This window comes from Protopterus annectens, chromosome 7.part1, assembly GCF_019279795.1.
Source record: "Protopterus annectens isolate FY-2018-M chromosome 7.part1, PAN1.0, whole genome shotgun sequence".
NCBI lineage: Eukaryota > Metazoa > Chordata > Ceratodontiformes > Protopteridae > Protopterus > Protopterus annectens.
The window spans coordinates 432,550,520-432,563,655 of record NC_056740.1 but is presented as its reverse complement, the minus strand read 5'-3'; positions in this window follow the sequence as shown (position 1 = coordinate 432,563,655).

Sequence of the window (13,136 nt, the reverse complement as noted above, 5' to 3'; positions counted from 1 at the left end):
GCTAAGTAGGATTCATGGAAAACATCATCCACCACTTCCAAAATAGGTGGGATGGCCGGGGGTCTGTGCTGGGGCAGGTCCAGAAACTCTCTAAGTCGTTTCTTTGACTGTGGGAAGTCTTGAGATTCCCATTGAAAATGTTTCCTGAGGGAGTGAAGGGTTTCCCCAAAGGAGAGGTCCTCTAGAGGGGAGGCAGATGGGATGGCTTCCTCTGTGTCTGAATCCTCAAACAGTTAAGGGATGTTGTCCCTCTTCAAAAGCAGAATAATCAGATTCCTCAGACTCTTGGTCTGTCAATTTCTGGAGAAGGATGCCTTTTCCTTTTTGGAGTGGGAGACTGAATACCTCAGATATGGGAGATGAGATCCTCCACCATTTTAAGCATTTGAGCTTGGGGTGGGGGAGCCGTAGCAAGATGGTGGCTAGAAACAGATTTCCTAGGAGTGGCCTGGCTTCTAGGCTTGAGAGAATCCATCGGTCTCTGAGAAGCGCTAGTCGGATGCGAAGACATTGTTTTTTTGTCTAGAATTGGTAGTGCGAAAGGCCTCCTCAGGAGCCGGTGCCTGCGTTGCAGCTCCAGAACCAACTGAGGCAGAGACAGCCAAAGGCTCGGAAGACAAAGTGAATTTCTGAGGCATACCAGACTCCGAAAGGGTCTCAGCAGAGGCCTGCATAGAAAGTGAGCTGGGCATCAGTGCCTCACTGAATTCCGGAAAACTGATAACTTGCTTAGCAGTAGCGTTGTTGGAAGGGTTAGCCTTGTGTGACCTGTCTCTATCTTTATCTCCATGTTTTTTTGGAATGTCGATAGATTGTTGGCTGGCAGATGCCATATCAGATTTCAAAGACAGAACACGAAAATAATTGTTTACAAAAAGAACTCTACAACGAATGGTACTCTCATTAAAGAGAGCACAGAACCGGCAACGAGGGATGTCGTGATCTGGGCCTAAACAAGTGATGCAGTAAGAATGAATGTCTCGGTGTGGGATCTGCTTTCCACAGGTGAACAATTGTTAACTTTTTCAAACATCGGTTAGAGCAAGAAACAAGGGTCCCCAACGGGGAGTGTGAACTGCTTCTGCTATGGGCTCCATGGTAAGAAAGACTGATGTCACGGACGACCTGATGTCAGACTACAGGTAACGGCAGCCGGCACACAAAACCATTGACTGGTATTTGGGCTGACCGAGATGCTACCACAGCAGGGATAACCCCACAGGTGATGACTGCAAAAGTGAAACACAAAGAACATCTAGAGTTTGCAGGACTAACACAAGATCCCACTGTAGCATTTACTGGGGGCTGAAGAAGAAAGGTGCCTTTTAGAAAGGCTTTGCAATGCTTAGAGGATACTAAGGAAGCCATATCATCATTTACATGAAAATTAGAAATTGCTGCAAGTTGAACCTTGACCGTAGAAGAACTGGCACTTTGCTGAACGATCCCTGCCAAAAACTCCACAACTGCTGAAACTGGGGCAGTGAAGGGATCTAGCGAATGCTGCGAGGCCCAGATTAAAAAATGTTTCCATTTGCGGGAATACAACTTTTTGGTGGAAGACTTATGAGCCGCCACCGGGAACTTTTGACAGGCAAAGATAAGGCGGGAGTCCTGACTATCATGGGAACTGGAGCAGCCAAGCAGTGAGCTTCAGACTGCCCAGGTCTGGATGGGAAATCCCTGAGGGATGAGAAATAAGATCCGGAACTGAAGCCAATGTCCATGGTGGAGCCACCAGATGAGACCACAGAGAGGGAAACCAGACCCGACGAGGCCAAAATGGGGCAATGAGGATAACTAAGCTCCCCAGCCTGTGAACTTTCTGAAGGAATTTTGGAATCAAGGGAAGAGGAGGATAAGCATACAGAAAACCAGGGGGCCAAGCATGAATCAGAGCATCCCTGGGCGCTTCCCCCAGTGGAGGGTTCAGAGCGAAGAACCCACTGCATTTTGCATTGGAAGGAGAGGCGAAGAGATCGCAGCAAGGATGACCACACTTGAGAAAGATCTGTTTCACTACTGAAGGATTCAGAGACCACTCGTAAGGCATCAGAATAGACCTGTTGAGCCTGCCCGCCAGAATGCTGAACCTCCCCAGAATGTGCATTACCACCAGAAAATGGCCGGTGGAGATCGCCCACTCCTACATGCTCATGGCTTCACAACATAGAGGGCAATACCTGGCTCCCCTCTGTTTGTTAATGTACCAGACCACAAACATATTGCCCATCTGGATAGCAATTGTCCCTGGGGTAAGATGGGCATGGAGAGCCTACAATGCTAGAAGCACCACCCTCATCTCCAGGATGCTGATATGCAATCTGGTCTCATAGGGGACCATGTGCCTTGGACTGTCCTTCCTAGCAGGGAGGCATCCGTGGTCACTGTGGCCAAGGGGGCATGTGGAAGAAAACAGTGACCCCAAACAAGATCCAGAGAATGAATCCACCACAGAAGAGTCTCCTTGCACACCCAAGAGACTCGAACAGGATGAGACAAAGGGAGATTTAACATGGACCATTGGACCATGAGGGTCCATTGATGAACCCACATTTGAAAACGTACCCTGGGCAAGAGATTGATCATGGCCACCATGGACCCCAACACCCTTAATACCATTTCCTCTGTTGATGACTGAGCTTGAAGAATGCAAAGGACATGTAGCTTCAGAGACTGAATTCTCTCAGAGGTAAGAAAGACTTTGGTTTGAATCGTGTCCAACTGAGGCCCAATGAAATCTAACATTTCAATCGGGGCCAGTAATGACTTGTTGAGCTTGATGATAATGCCGAACTGTGGGTTAAGACAAGAAAGGAATCCCTCTCTTGACTGAGCTGATACCTGGAAGAAGCGAGAAGCCAATCATCCAGGTAGGGGAAGACCTATATGCCCCTGAGCTGCTACCACTGCCATCACTTTGGTGAACACCTTGGGGACTGTGGTGAGATCAAAAGGGAGTGCTCTGGACTGATAATGATTGGCCCCCAGCCTGAAGTGGAGCACCTGTCTATTTTGATATAGTAGTATGCATCCTGAAGGTTGATCGAGCACATCTAATCGTTCTCCTGCAGGAAGGGCAAGATAGATAGAAGGGTGACCATCTGGAATTTCATCTTGGCCACTGACAGGTTCAAGGTGGAGAGATCCAGAATGGGTCTTAAGTTTCCCATCTTCTTTGACAACAAAAAGAACCTGGAATAAATGTCTAGCCTGGACTGGTCTGGGGGGACGGGTTGAATGACTCGCTTTTCTAGCAGCTTTGCAATTTCCAGTGCTGCATCCTCCCTTTGCGTGGGTCGGATGTCCAGAAGGTGTCTGGGTGGAGGAGGTGACATGAGAAAGGGGATTGAATAGCCACTGGATATAATTTGAAACACCCAACGATCTTCTGTGATGGACTCCCACTCTGTTAGGTGTAGTGATAGGTGACCCCTGACTGCCTCCAGAGACGAGCAGCTGGGCAACCATTCAGGATTGCTGTGTAGGTCTCTCCTAGAAAGGGTCTCAAGACCCTTGATTTCTCAGACCCCTTCTGCCTCTAGAGTAGCATCTATCAAATCTGCCTCTGCCCCTGGGGGAATGCAAGTCCTGAGTGTACTGGCAATAGCTCTGAGATTTTTGGGAACCACACCTTCTTGGCCCTTCACTGATTCCTTGAGAAGGTTCATTGAGGGGCCGAAAAACAGATCCTAATGGAAGACAGAGTCTTCCTGTCCTTCGCACTCTGATCTAAGGTGTCACATACCGACTTCCCAAAAAAGGAGGAAAGTACAGTTGTGTACACTTACCATAAATGTAGATGTTCGAGTGTATTCACTGTTGCAGTCATTACATTTGGGTAATCCTGCTGGCAGGTTGTCCTCAGTCGGCCTGAATTCCAAAGTCTTGGGTCCTGCATTGGTTGCTGTCACCTCTTCCCTGATGTCAGGTTGTCAGGGGTATAAAAGATGCAGACGATGCCATTTTCTTCAGTTTTTCTTGCCCCAGATGTCAGGTGCCCCCAAAAGGGTAGGCTAGATATATATATAAAACATACATGCACCAAACTAAACTTTACCTTCATCTACAAGCAAATACACCACATAGGTTGTATAGATCAGAGAAGTAAAGATAAGTTCCAGCAGAAATAAGGGGGATGGCGGGTGGGTAACCTGGACTGCAACAGTGAATACACTCGAACATCTACATTTATGGTAAGTGTACACAACTGTACTATGTTCTTCGTGTTTCACTGTTGCAGTCATTACATTTGGATAGAGTCCCAAAGCTATGGTTGGGGGCCTGGAGCTGAACAACATTAGGAGCGGCTATGAGGCCCTGCAGAACTGCAGTGGCAAAGCCTGCTCTGAATTTAGAGTAAAGTGGGAGATTGTAATGCTTTGTAAAGGTGTGCACTGAACTCCAAGTAGCAGCCTCTAAAATGTCTTTGGTTGGTACTCCCCTGTGAAAAGCTGCAGAAGTGGCTGCAGCTCTGGTTGAATGTGGCCTAATGCCCTTAGGCACTGGCTTGCCATACTGAGAGTAGCAGAAATGAATGCAGTGACCTATCCACTTTGAAATAGTCTGCTTGGAGATAGCCTTTCCTTGTGATCCTGCAGCATATGCCACTAGTAATTGTTCTGTCTTTCTGAAAACTTTAGTTTTGTCCAATAGAATCAAAGTTGTCTGTGTATGTCCAAAGAATGCAGAATTTTCACCCCTTGTTCTGTGGATGCGGATAAAAAGTTGGTAAATGAATAGTTTGGTTAAGGGCTACACTGGACACCACCTTAGGCATAAATGTAGGGTTTGTCCTCAGAGAGACCCTGTTTGGATAAAAAATGATAAAAGGTTCCACAGCCATGACAGCCTGTAGCTCTGACACTCGTCTTGCAGAAGTTATTGCTAAGAGCAGAGCTGTTTTCCAAGATAAAAACTTTATATCCGCAGTAGCAGATGGCTCAAAAGGAGGTAGGGTGAGTTTTTCCAAGACATAATTGAGGTCCCATGCAGGCATTGGTGATCTCCTTGGAGGCCTTAAATTTTGGGTCCTCTGAGGTACTGCCTTAATAAAGGATGAGAAAAGAGTGGTGGCTCTGTATTGAAATGAGCCAAAATGGCAGAGGCATGAATTTTAATTGATGAAAAAGATAGGCCTTTGTCTAGCATCTCAGTTAAGTATTGCAAAATCTGAGGAATATTTGGTACAACTGTGACAGTTCCTTGAGCTTGGTTCCAAGCACAAAATCTCTTTCATTTTCCAGCATAGGATTTTCTAGTACTAGGCCTTCTGGCTTCCAAAATGACATCTATCACAGCTTTACTGAGAGGTGTGTTTTGTATGGCTACATTATCCGCCATGCTGCCAGGTTTAGAGTCCTGAATTGGCTGTGCAGAATCTGATTGTTTTGTTGGGACAGTAGATGAGGTATTTGAGGTAAGGTCCAGGCTGGACATTGAGACAAGTTCCTTAAGATCTGATACCAGTACTGGTGGGGCCAGTCTGGGGCAGTCAGAATCATTTTTGGTTTCTACTGTCTCACCTTTAGGAGTACCTTGGGGAGGAGAGGCAGTGGAGGAAAGGTATATACTTATAGGTTTTTCCAGTTGAAAGATAAGGCGTCCACTTTCCATGCTTGTCTGTGATAAGTCCTTGTGCAGAATCTTTTTAGTTGATAGTTGTGAGGGGAGGCAAACAGATCTATGTCCGGGCGTCCCCACTTCTTTGTTATCATGCTGAAGACTTGTGGATCCAGGTGCCACTTGTGGGGAATCCATTAGGTTTCTGCTTAGTTCGTCTGCCACAGTATTGTCCTTTCCTGGCAGGAATTGTGCCTGCAGATGAACTTGGTAAATCAGTGCTGTGTCCCATAAAGCCATGTCTAGTCTGCAAAGGGGGTAAGAATGCATGCCCCCCTGCTTGTTTATGTACCACATGACCGTGGTATTGTCTGTCTTTATCAGTAGTTGTCCTGGATGAATTAGGTCCTTGAAGGCTGTCAGGGCATTTTGAACAGCTAGCATCTCTTTTTGATTGATATGTAGATGCATTTGATTTGTGGACCAGGTGCCCTGAATGCCTTTTCCTGCCATGTGGGCCCCCCCAGGCATAATCTGATGCATCCGTTGTTAGGTTCTGCCTGGCTGGGGGTAGTGAGAATGGCTGTCCCTTGTTTTGGTGACAAGCCTTTGCCCACCATCGAAACTCTTGTTGCAGGCAGGGAATGAGAGTAATCATTGTTTCCAGGCTGTGGCAATGTTGTGTCCAGACAATTTTTAGGTACCATTGAAGTTTCCTCATATGCAGTCTTGCATATGGAATTAGTAGGATGCAGGATGCCATGACGCCCAAAGCCTGCAGAATTTTTCTTGCAGATAACTGGGCCTTTGTTACCATTTTCTTGAAATAGGTAGTCAGTTGCCTTTGTTTGTCTGGCGTGAGATAAGCCATCTGGGCAGTTGTATTTAAGCTTGCACCCAGGAATATTATCTATTGAGAGGGTACTAGTTTTGATTTATTTTCATTGACTGTGTACCCTAGGCATGTTAAAAGTCTTTTCACAAATGCCAGATGCTGTAGTAGAATGTCCCTGTTCTCTGCTTGAATGAGGCAGTCGTCCAAGTAAGGATATATTTGTATTCCTCTTTGTCTGCAGAAAGCAATTACTGGTGCCAGGCACTTTGTGAAGACTCTGGGCACAGTAGATAAGCCAAAGGGCAATGCAAAGAATTGGTAATGCTTTGAACCAGCCTTGAGGTATCTTCTGCATGATTGTCTGACTGGGACATGCAGGTATGCCTCTTTTAGGTCTAAAGTGATGAGTCAAGTCTTTCTGCCTAGCATGGGCAGAAGCTACTGCAAGGTCAACATCTTGAATTTTGGTATATCCAGGAAAGTGTTTAGAATAGATAGGTCCAGTATTGGTCTCCATGCTTTGTCCTTTCTGGGTACCAAGAACAGTCTTGAGTAAAATCCTTGTTCCTGCTCTTGTTGTGGCACTTGCTGAATAGCCCCCATGTTCATGAGGGATGAGACTTGTTTTTGAGCCTCTGACCATTGATTTTTTGGCAGGTCTGGCCAACTGTTTGCCCTTGGCAGGGTATGGAAGTGAAACTTGTAGCCTTGTGACACTATGTCTAGAACCCATTTGTCCTGGGTTATAATGTGCCAATTTTGTGAAAAAAGTGCTATTTTTCCTCCTAAGGGTGCTGCCAGTAGCTAAGTGCTTGGTGCAGGCAGGGGGGAGTCATTGGGACTGTTTCCTGTATGGTTGTGATTTGTCTTTTCCACTTTTGGAGTAGAAGCACCCCCCCCCCATTGCTTAGACCTGTATCAACCCTGCTGCTGGGATCTGCCCCTTTGAGGTCTGTCTGACACTGAAAAGGACCAATTCTTTGTAGGCCAGTGTCTGTGAAACCTAGGTGGCTGTACTTGTAAAAAATCTTTGACCGTTTGCATAGATTTAGCTTTGTCCTCCATTTTCTTTAACACCTCTTCTGCCTTAACACCAAACAAGGTATCATGCTGTAATGGTGCATCTAATAATTTAGCTTTGACATGATCAGGCAGATTTTGTTCCTTTAACCAAGCCTGCCTCCTAATTATAGAACCTGTAACAGCGGCCCTGCAGGAGGCCTCCAGAGAATCAAAACCACATTGCAAAGTATGCTTTCCAACTTGTTCAGCTGCATGCAATAAATCCTGCATTTCTTTGTTTTCTGCACATTCAGAATTTACCAACATTTTCTGTTTCAGCAGTGTCATGACATAGTGTTATTTGAACATATGAAACTGGCAGTTTAAGGCCCTTGTAGCCAAGGTAGCAGATGTGTAAATCTTTTTCCCCATCTATCCAGTGCCCTAGAATCTCTTACAGAGGGGGTAGGGTTTTTTGCAGTAGAAGCCTTAACCCGTTTGGGACCCTGAGAAATAGTTTCGGGGTCTGCAGCAGGGTTTTTGAAAAGGAATTTATGAGAGTCAGGAACCCTGTAGTATCTGTCAGGCTTAACAGGAGCTGGAGGTAAGGAGTCAGGGGTCAGACTAGACTCTGAAAACACATCATCTACAATGTCTAACACAGGTGGAATAGCTAGAGGCCTGTGTTGAGGTAGTAGAAGGAAGTCCCTGAGCCTCTTCTTAGATTCTGAAAAATCTTGGCTGTCCCAGTGGAAATGCTCCCTCGTGGTATGCAAGATTTCCCCAAAGGAATAGTCCTCAGGAGGAGAAGCTGAAGGAATAGACTCTTCAGCATCAGAATCCTCATAGGGGGAAGAGAATATTCCTGATCAGAAGAGGAATCTGAGGAAATGGAAACCTGATCTGAAGATTCATAGTCTGTCTCTTGCCTAGGTCTCTTATCAGGAGGGGGATGGGAACCCCTGATCAAGATAATTAAGTCTTCTGCCATTTTGAGCATCTGTTTTTTGGGCATGGAGGCCTGTCCATGTGGCTGGTGAACTTGTTTCTTTGCCTTTAAAGGGGCTTTAGTCTTTGCCTTTGAAGCTGTAGTTAGTTTAATGTATAATTCTTTAGGTCTGAAAACACCCTCAGAAGCCGATGCCTGCTCAGCGGCTCCGGATCCATCTGAGGGAATATTCTCCGAGGCTCCGATACCTTGAGTTTCTAGTGGCCTGACCTACTCTACGTGGGAGTCGGTAGCGGCCTGCAACTCTAAAGTAGTGGGCATCAAGGGCTGCGAAAGCTCCTCACTGAGAACCGGTGACTGGCTTAGGAGAAGCTTCGTCATCGGTTTTGGACCTCAGTTGCCTGTCTTTTTCTTTGCACTTTTTGTGAAATCCGGTAGTCGGATGGCATTGTATAATTAAATCTGTGCCCAAAATAGCTTAGTGCAAAATCGTATTGATGCTTAATAGTGCATTGGTTAAATCTAGCACAAAACCAACAACTTGAAACGTCGTGGTCAGGGCCTAGGCAAGGAATATAGTAAGAATGAAAGTCCTTATGAGGTATTTGCTTGCCACAAGAAATACAATTATTAACATTTTCTGACATCGGTCTGGAGCAAGAAAAAAGTTTCCCCAAAGGGGTACTTAGCTTTTAATGAAGACTTCAGATCTGAAACTCGAACATGAAAATCTCAGGAGTCGGCCGACCGGCAGTTGCGAACTGCTTCTGCTTCGGGCACCGAGCAGCAAGAAAGACTGAAGAAAATGGCGTCAGCTGCATCTTTTATACCCCTGACGACCTGACGTCAGGGAAGAGGTGTGACTAATACATTAAAGTAATTACATTACTTATAATTTTAAAACATAAACAAGTAAAATTAGATAAAATTCATACATACATACATTTGCTTACTTTTGTGTACTTATATTTACATGCACACATATATACGCAAATACATTACCTATGTTACTTTAACTTAGTGTGTTGTATTTTTATTAGAACAGGTTTTAAGGAAACATCAAAATTTAATCCAGGGGATGTATTAGCTGCTAGCCTTACTATCCACTCATATTCTTTATTATCTAAATGATTACACAAGTCACCTCCCCTGATAGAGCTAACAACACATTCTATTACTCTAAACTTGAAACTGTGTGTAGAACCACAATTTAAAATATGCTTAGATAGAGCATTAGTCTCCACTCCCCTCCTTATACTTGATTTATGCTCTATGATGCGTTCCTTAAGTTTTCTAGTCGTCTTGCCGACATAGAAACAAGTGCATGCCTCACACGTTGCCAAATAGACAATGTTACTTGTCGTACAAGTTGCATGGCACCGAAAAGTAAATATCTTCTTAGTGACAGGATGAACAAAACTACTACCACATTCTGAAGAATCAGCTTTCTGTTTGTATATATCACTACAGCAACTACAATTATAACAACTAAAGGTACCATTACCTAGTCCATTAAGGGAAGTAGCATTCACATATTCAAAATCTTTATAAGCTAGAACATTCTTAATAGTTCTCATATTTCTGTATGTGAACAAAGGAACTTCACCTACAACCAATCTAATATCTTCCTGAGCTAATAGCACCTTCCAGTATTTCCTTATTATAGTTCTGACTGCATATGAAAGAGAATTGTAAGACATAATAAATCTTACATTAACCCTTTTATTTAATTTGTCCATTGGGGCAACAACATCTGTACTTGTATTCAAAAATACAGATGAATACATGGAATACCTATTAGATACTACATGTTCTCTAGCTTCTACCAGCATACCTTCTGGATAGCCACTTCTTCTAAAGTCTCCACATGCCTCATCAATTTGTTGTAAACACTTGACATTGTCAGTGTTTAACCTACTAACTCTTGCCAGTTGCCCCCTTACTATACCCCTAAAAATGTGGGGTGCATGCATACTAGACGCATGCAAGTATCTCCCTGATGAAACTTCCTTCTTAAAAACAGAAGTGTTAATAACATTGTTCTCCTTAGTTAAAGAAATATCCAGAAAATTGACGAGTGTCTTAGAATAATCAGCCTTAAAGTGTAGAAAGGAAGTAGTATTATTCAGATATATAATATAGTCTTGTAACTCACTGGATGTTCCTTTCCATAAAAGAAAGCAATCATCTACGAATCTCTGATATAAAACTATATTTTCATTCAAAAAGGTAGTTCCATTACCAACATAAGATTTCTCCCATTCATAGAGAACAATGTTTGCATATGTATTTGCTACCGGGGTTCCCATAGCCACCCCCGTTTGTTGCAAATAATATTCCTTATTGAATATAAAGATATTATTTTTTAAAACTATATCCAACAACATGCAAATGTTCTCTGTGTGCCTAACAGTAAAAGTGGAAGAATGACTTAAAAATTCTCTTATTGAATTGATGCCATATTCATTTGGTATGACAGTAAATAATGAAGTAATATCTAACACAACCATGTATATATTCTGACAATCCATGTTAGATTGCTTAACTTTTAAATACCATGTTCTAAGTTTAATAAGAAAATCAGTGCTGTCTTTAAGGACAGTTTCACATTTACCCAAAAGTGGTTGTAACTGTCTCTGTAAGTACAAAGAGATAGGTTCTGTTATCCAACCATTTCCTGAGACAATAGGTCTCATACTGGGATTTTCACATGATTTATGCACTTTCGGAATGCCATATAGTTGGGGAATGATAGGACTAGAAACAGTGAAAAAATGAAAAAGATCCAAAGAGATGTCACCTGACAACTGTAAGTCATATATACACATGTTAACATAACAGATACACTTTTTTACATCAGCATATTGTATTAGTTTGTATGCAATAGCATCCCCAATCAAAGATAATACTGAGCTTATATACTTGTTCGTTTATATACTGGTATGTTTGTACCAGTGTATGCTCCAGTTTTACTGGCATTTAATGACTTATGTGACTTATGTGAAACTGAAATAAGACATGTATATAGTAATAGAAAAGCTAATGGACGCTACAATCTCTCTTATGATGAATACAAAGCATTGTCTGAATTAAAAAGTGAACCTAATGTGGTAATAAAGCAGGCTGATAAAGGGGGCTCCATAGTTCTAATGGATAGGAACAAGTATATAAGCTCAGTATTATCTTTGATTGGGGATGCTATTGCATACAAACTAATACAATATGCTGATGTAAAAAAGTGTATCTGTTATGTTAACGTGTATATATGACTTACAGTTGTCAGGTGACATCTCTTTGGATCTTTTTCATTTTTTCACTGTTTCTAGTCCTATCATTCCCCAACTATATGGCATTCCGAAAGTGCATAAATCATGTGAAAATCCCCCTATGAGACCTATTGTCTCAGGAAATGGTTGGATAACAGAACCTATCTCTTTGTACTTACAGAGGCAGTTACAACCACTTTTGGGTAAATGTGAAACTGTCCTTAAAGACAGCACTGATTTTCTTATTAAACTTAGAACATGGTATTTAAAAGTTAAGCAATCTAACATGGATTGTCAGAATATATACATGGTTGTGTTAGATATTACTTCATTATTTACTGTCATACCAAATGAATATGGCATCAATTCAATAAGAGAATTTTTAAGTCATTCTTCCACTTTTACTGTTAGGCACACAGAGAACATTTGCATGTTGTTGGATATAGTTAAAAAAATAATATCTTTATATTCAATAAGGAATATTATTTGCAGCAAACGGGGGTGGCTATGGGAACCCCGGTAGCAAATACATATGCAAACATTGTTCTCTATGAATGGGAGAAATCTTATGTTGGTAATGGAACTACCTTTTTGAATGAAAATATAGTTTTATATCAGAGATTCAGATGATTGCTTTCTTTTATGGAAAGGAACATCCAGTGAGTTACAAGACTATATTATATATCTGAATAATACTACTTCCTTTCTACACTTTAAGGCTGATTATTCTAAGACACTCGTCAATTTTCTGGATATTTCTTTAACTAAGGAGAACAATGTTATTAACACTTCTGTTTTTAAGAAGGAAGTTTCATTAGGGAGATACTTGCATGCGTCTAGTATGCATGCACCCCACATTTTTAGGGGTATAGTAAGGGGGCAACTGGCAAGAGTTAGTAGGTTAAACACTGACAATGTCAAGTGTTTACAACAAATTGATGAGGCATGTGGAGACTTTAGAAGAAGTGGCTATCCAGAAGGTATGCTGGTAGAAGCTAGAGAACATGTAGTATCTAATAGGTATTCCATGTATTCATCTGTATTTTTGAATACAAGTACAGATGTTGTTGCCCCAATGGACAAATTAAATAAAAGGGTTAATGTAAGATTTATTATGTCTTACAATTCTTTCATATGCAGTCAGAACTATAATAAGGAAATACTGGAAGGTGCTATTAGCTCAGGAAGATATTAGATTGGTTGTAGGTGAAGTTCCTTTGTTCACATACAGAAATATGAGAACTATTAAGAATGTTCTAGCTTATAAAGATTTTGAATATGTGAATGCTACTTCCCTTAATGGACTAGGTAATGGTACCTTTAGTTGTTATAATTGTAGTTGCTGTAGTGATATATACAAACAGAAAGCTGATTCTTCAGAATGTGGTAGTAGTTTTGTTCATCCTGTCACTAAGAAGATATTTACTTTTCGGTGCCATGCAACTTGTACGACAAGTAACATTGTCTATTTGGCAACGTGTGAGGCATGCACTTGTTTCTATGTCGGCAAGACGACTAGAAA